The 5965-nt window shown below is 41.5% G+C and overlaps 1 pseudogene; it reads left to right on the top strand.

The window, feature by feature from the left end:
- The first annotated feature begins 691 nt into the window (after positions 1-691).
- On the top strand, positions 692-2419 carry LOC112220469 (annotated as a pseudogene).
- Positions 2420-5965: the final 3546 nt, after the last annotated feature.

Below are 5965 nucleotides of genomic sequence, written 5' to 3'. Positions count from 1 at the left end.
CTATTTACATTTTTGACAACTTTTACATCACTACATTCCTAAAGAAAATGCTGTACTTTTTACTCCATACATTTTCCCTGACACCCAAAAGTACTCGTTACCTTTTGAATGCTTAGCAGGAGAAAAAAATGGTCCAATTCGCACACCTCTCAAGAGAACATCCCTAGTCATCCCTACTGCCTCTGATCTGGTGGAGTCACTTTAATAAATTATGTCTAAGTGTTGGAGTGTGACACTGGCTATCTGTAAATTAAAAATTGTGCCATCTTTAATGTAAGGAAATTTAAATTAGTCATACTTTTACTTCTACTTTTGATACTTAAGTATATTTTAGCAACTACACTGTAACGCCCAACGCAGGAGATGAGAAGCAGGCACAGGGAGTGAACCATTTAATATAGACGGACATACAACGGAACAAGAACAGAGTCTGAACATAAACACGACCCGGAAAACAATGCTTACAACAGGGAACAACACAGAGGAGCAGACATATACGCAGGGGAAATCAACACAGTGAGGGAGTCCAGGTGAGTCCGCTGAGCACAGCTGCGCGTAATGATGGTAACAGGAAGGCATGATGACAGGTAGCCTGGCACCCTCGAGCGCCAGGGAGGAGGAGCGGGAGCAGGCGTGACATACATTTATTTTGCTACTGAAGTATATTTAAAACCAAATACTTTTAGACTTTTACTCAAGTAGTATTTTTCTGGGTGACTTTCACTTGAGTATATTTACTTTTACTGCAGTGTGAGAATTGAGTACTTTTCCCACCACTGGTCATATTTAGAACTACAGCTCACCCTACTATATTTGCAACTACAGTTCCCTAGAGCACTCTAGTTTACAAATTCAGTTTGAATTCGCCCACGCTAGCCTGTTGTTGGGGAGGATCTGTCGTTGCAGAGCCTGCTGCTGCCTGTTCTGTATGCTGAGGATGACCAGTGGTGACGTTCGCCACCTGGTGGACATTCACTGAAAAGCACGACTCGGAACTAGTCATCAGTACAGCCATTGTCATCAAGCCTTGAACTTTAGTTGCTTTTATCTCAACTACGTTTCTGTATCGGGTTTCTAAACCAAGGTTATCTTTTTCATCGATACTGACTTGGGACCCTATCACTGAATAAGATGGCCCAGATCCCTATATTAAATATATGGCTCTGGGAGAAACCGCCATAGAGGTAGTATAAGCAATACTATTACAATGTGCAGTGCATCTTATTCCGTCATCAATGTGCAGTACAACAACATTCCGTCATTGCATTGGCAATTATAATGACAAGTTGGCATGACTGACGTGTAGTCAACATACATCCTCTATGGGGCCTTTCTGTGCTGCAATCAGGTAGGCCTATGTGTGGAGGATGAGAATGAGGCTCTTTTGGCAGTGAGCCACTGAACGTTGGATGAAAAACATTTTGTTATTTCAAAAGAAGGAGAAAGCCACACCTTTCTACACCTTTCAAGAGTTCCTGTCAGGTCTCACCTGGCTCTTGTCAGTTCTTCACTGTTCCACATTGCTTCACCACCATGGCATTCTCTGGGAAGTACAAGCTCGAAGGTCAGGAAAACCATTATGAGTTTCTAGAGGCAATTGGTAAGTCAAAGCACTCAACAATATTTTGAATTAGGGTATTGCAGAGAACAGTGTTGTTAACCTCAAAATCTCATCAATACTTCCCAACTAACCCTAACCCTAAACATAACCCTACCCTACCTTAGCTCAACCTAACCCTAGATAGGCTATTCTAACCCTACCATTCTGTACTCTTCCCCTGGGTTTTGCCAAATCCAAGACAAGACATCAAGGTGATAACAGAGGTGCTTCGGGAGGGGGATGATTTCACCTGGTCTCGGGTGATCCCAAACTGGACCTGGACTAACAAATTCACCATCGGTAGTGTGAGTTAGAGACCATGAGACGCTCCAAATTCATGGTGAGGAAATGTATGAACGAGTGAAGGATTGAATCTGCTTATTAAAATCATTGAATATCAGCTAAAGTATTCTAGAAGTTGTCATTTCAAAGATCCAAACTCTTTTTGTCCTTCTTAGACCACCGTCACCATGGAAGGTGGCAAGATTGCTATTCCGTTCCCCCAGTACCGTTTTACTGCTGAGATCAGTGGGGAGAAGCTTATCATGGTAAGAGCAAGTGGCCGAGCCGTGTCCGAATACCCATATCCCATTTTAAATAGTAGGCTTTTTGGGTATGTGAAAATATAAAGTTTTATAGTATTTTTGCGATCCTGGCTATATGAGTGATGTTACTATTCCCACCAAATAGGTGTTTGCCTTTCACACCAGTGACCAGGGTCTGCTTCCCTTCCCTGCCGTTTGCTACATTGATGTCAGAAGTGGGATGGTGCCCATAAGCCCATCGGAGAGGCATGTACACACCAGGAACTTGGTATAGAGGGATACACTCCATCTAATGAAGGGGGTAATGTAACAACCTTAACTCAACATCTAGAGACCCCGTCAAAAGGTTTGGATCCTTTGGCGTAATGGTTAAAGTTAGAATCCTTAGATGCTACATACATTTTTGGACTTATAAATTCATTATACACTACCGGTCAAAAGTTTTAGAACACCTTCTCATTCAAGGGTTTTTCTTTATTTTTACTATTTTCTACATTGTAGAATAATAGTGAAGACATCAACACTATGAAATAACACATATGTAGTCATTTAAAAAGTGTTAAACAAATCCAAATATATTTTACATTTGAGATTCTTCAAATAGCCACCCTTTCCCTTGATGACAGCTTTGCACACTCTTGGCATTCTCTCAACCGGCTTCACCTGGAATGCTTTTCCAACAGTCTTGAAGGAGCTCCCACATATGACGAGCACTTGTTGGCTGCTTTTCCTTCATTCTGCAGTCCGACTCATCTCAAACCATCTCAATTTGGTTGTGGTTGGGTGACTGTGGAGTCCAGGTCATCTGATGCAGCACTCCTTCACTCTCCTTCTTGGTCAAATAGCCATTACACAGCCTGGAGGTGTGTTGGGTCATTGTCCTGTTGAAAAACAAATGAAAGTCCCGCTAAGCCCAACCCAGATGGGATGGTATATTGCTGCAGAATGCTGTGGTAGCCATGGTGGTTAAGTGTGCCTTGAATTCTAAATACATTACAGACAGTGTCACCAGCAAAGTACCCCCACACAATAACACCTCCTCCTCCATGCTTTACGGTGGAAAATAAAAAAGCAGAGGTCATCCGTTCACCCACACCACGTTTAACAAAGACATGACGGTTGGAACCAAAAATCTCACATTTGGACTCCAGACCACCGGTCTAATGTAAATTGCTTAAGTTTCCTGGCCCAAGCAAGTCTCTTCTTCTTATTGGTGTCCTTTAGTAGTGATTTCTTGGCAGGAAATCAACCTTGAAGGCCTGATTAACACAGTCTCCTCTGAACAGTTGATGTTGAGATGTGACTGTTACTTGAACTCTTTGAAGCATTTATTTGTGCTGCAATTTCTGAGGCTGATAACTCTGATGAACTTATCCTCTGCAGCAGAGGTAACTCTCGGTCTTCCTTTCCTGTAGCGGTCCTCATGAGAGCCTGTTTCATCATAGCGCTTGATGTTTTTTGCGACTGCACTTTCAAAGTTCTTGAAATGTTCCATATTGACTGACCTTCATGTCTTAAAGTAATGAAGGACTGTTGTTTCTCTTTGCTTATTTGATCTGTTCTTGCCATAATATTGACTTGGTCTTTTACCAAATAGGGCTATCTTCTGTATACCACCTCTACCTTTCAAAACACAACTTATTGGCTCAAGCGCATTAAAAATCCACAAATTCCACTGTACATTATTTCCACAAATTAACTTTTAAGAAGGAACACCTGTTAATTGAAATTCATTCCAGGTGACTACCTCATGAAGCTGCTTGAGAGAATGCCAAGAGTGTGCAAAGCTGTAATCAAGGCAAAGGGTGGCTATTTTGAAGAATCTCAAATATAAAATATATTTTGATTTGTTTAACACATTTTTGGTTACTATATGATGCCATATGTGTTATTTAATAGTTTTGACATCTTCACTATTATTCGACAATGTAGAAAATAGTAAAACATTTAGAAAATCCCTTGTTTTAAAACTTTTGACTGGTAGTGCATATACCTTATGAAGGCCTCAAGAGCATAGATCAGCTGTTCTACCCTCAGACAGCAAAATATAAGCTTGTTTTACTCCAACGTTTGTAAACCATGTAAACAAACACTATATAGCCTCAAAACATGGTTAAAACTATAGTTTTGATATCATGGATGGTTAGTCCTTGCATCCATGTCTCTGTCTATGAATTTGAGAGTGGTTAAACTTCTCCCATCCAGGGACGGACTGGGAGTAATAAAGGGCCCTGGACTTTGATCCATATCGGCCCACCAGAACCAGCCCCCGTATCCTCCACCACGGCCGCACTGCTAATGCACGCACGTACACACACGACCAGCCCCTAATACAACCACCTAGCTGCATCACACCCATTGATCATTACTGCAGTGCTACTTTAAAAAGGCTGCAGAACACACACACAAATGCTGCACATGTTAGAAAACTTCTACAGAACACACACTGAATTTGTCACGATAAGAACGACCTCACATCACATGAAGCCTAGAGTGAAAATGAGATTCAACAATATCCACAATACTCACTGAGACATAGAACGGTCTAAAAAAACAGTGGTTGAACACCTCTCCAAAAATAGAATGTAACCTGTAAGAGAGCAGCACAAGCCGTCATGATTGAACTACATAACAGCAACTGAAGCCTAGAGTGAAAAAGAGATGCTATAACATTCACAATACTCACTGAAATATAGAACTGTCTAACTGCTGCTCAGGGTCAGCTGGCTGTCTTCACTCTGTTAAAGTACTGGACAAGAGACAGAAATGTAGGAGTAAAATAATGGTAAGTAAGCAAGTTATAGGAAATATGCCGCAAGTACCTTATTGGAGGAGCAATTTTATCAACAGCTCGCTTTTCTCTGCAACTCCATCGATCACCATGCCAAAACAAACAGCATCCTCTCTAGGCTGCTTTAAAAATAATGTAAAAATATGTTTGCTGTCTTCTGTGCCCATATGAATAACCCCTATGATGTAACTGGAATGATGAGATAGATGTTCTTCTCCTCTGTTTTTTGTTTTATTATTTCACTGCCGTACTGTGTTCCATCTTGTCTAGCCATCTCGTCTCAAGAGGACCACAATGGAAATAAGGCCCAGACTTTATTGTGTGTGTAATGGGTGCGTGCGGGTGGCAGGGAAGTCAGGCACAGGAGAATGAACGTAGTATAAACGGAGCAGTTAAATAAGTGCTCACAAAACTCCAAAAGCCAAAATAATAAAAGGGGGTACAAAACCCGTCGCACACCAGAACATAACTTGCACATAACATACAATCAAACAATCACGACAAGGAGATGAGGGTTAAATACACAACATGTCATTGATAGGATTGGGAACCAGGTGTGAAGAAAGACCAGACAAAACCAATGGAAAATGAAAAATGGATCAGCGATGGCTAGAAGGTTGGTGACGTAGACCGCAGGGACCGACTTCGGCAGAAGTCGTGACAGTGTGTTATCCTCAATGATTGTATTCATGTGCATGTATGGCTTTTTCAAGTTTTATGTGTGCTTGTTTTTAAAATGGTCGAATTAATAAACTAAACTAAAGTATCCAGGGCCATTAGGATGTCCTTCTCGGTGGCCATCAGCATGAAGGCCTCTAGGTATTCTTGTGAGAGAGTGCTCCTGAGTCTGCTCTTGATATACTTTAAGGTAGAGAAACTTCGCTCGCTCTACTTGGGTAACTGAGAGGGTGAGTAGGAACTTGTATCCAAGGTCAAGGATATGGTACTCATCAGTCAGCAGGTTGTACCGTCTCAGCATCTGGTAACAACACAGTGGACAATCTTTGCAGGATGAGCATTCCTCCAATC

The sequence above is a fragment of the Oncorhynchus tshawytscha genome, linkage group LG21 (genome assembly GCF_018296145.1).
Source record: "Oncorhynchus tshawytscha isolate Ot180627B linkage group LG21, Otsh_v2.0, whole genome shotgun sequence".
Taxonomy (NCBI): domain Eukaryota; kingdom Metazoa; phylum Chordata; class Actinopteri; order Salmoniformes; family Salmonidae; genus Oncorhynchus; species Oncorhynchus tshawytscha.
This window is presented reverse-complemented; position numbering and strand designations above follow the sequence as displayed.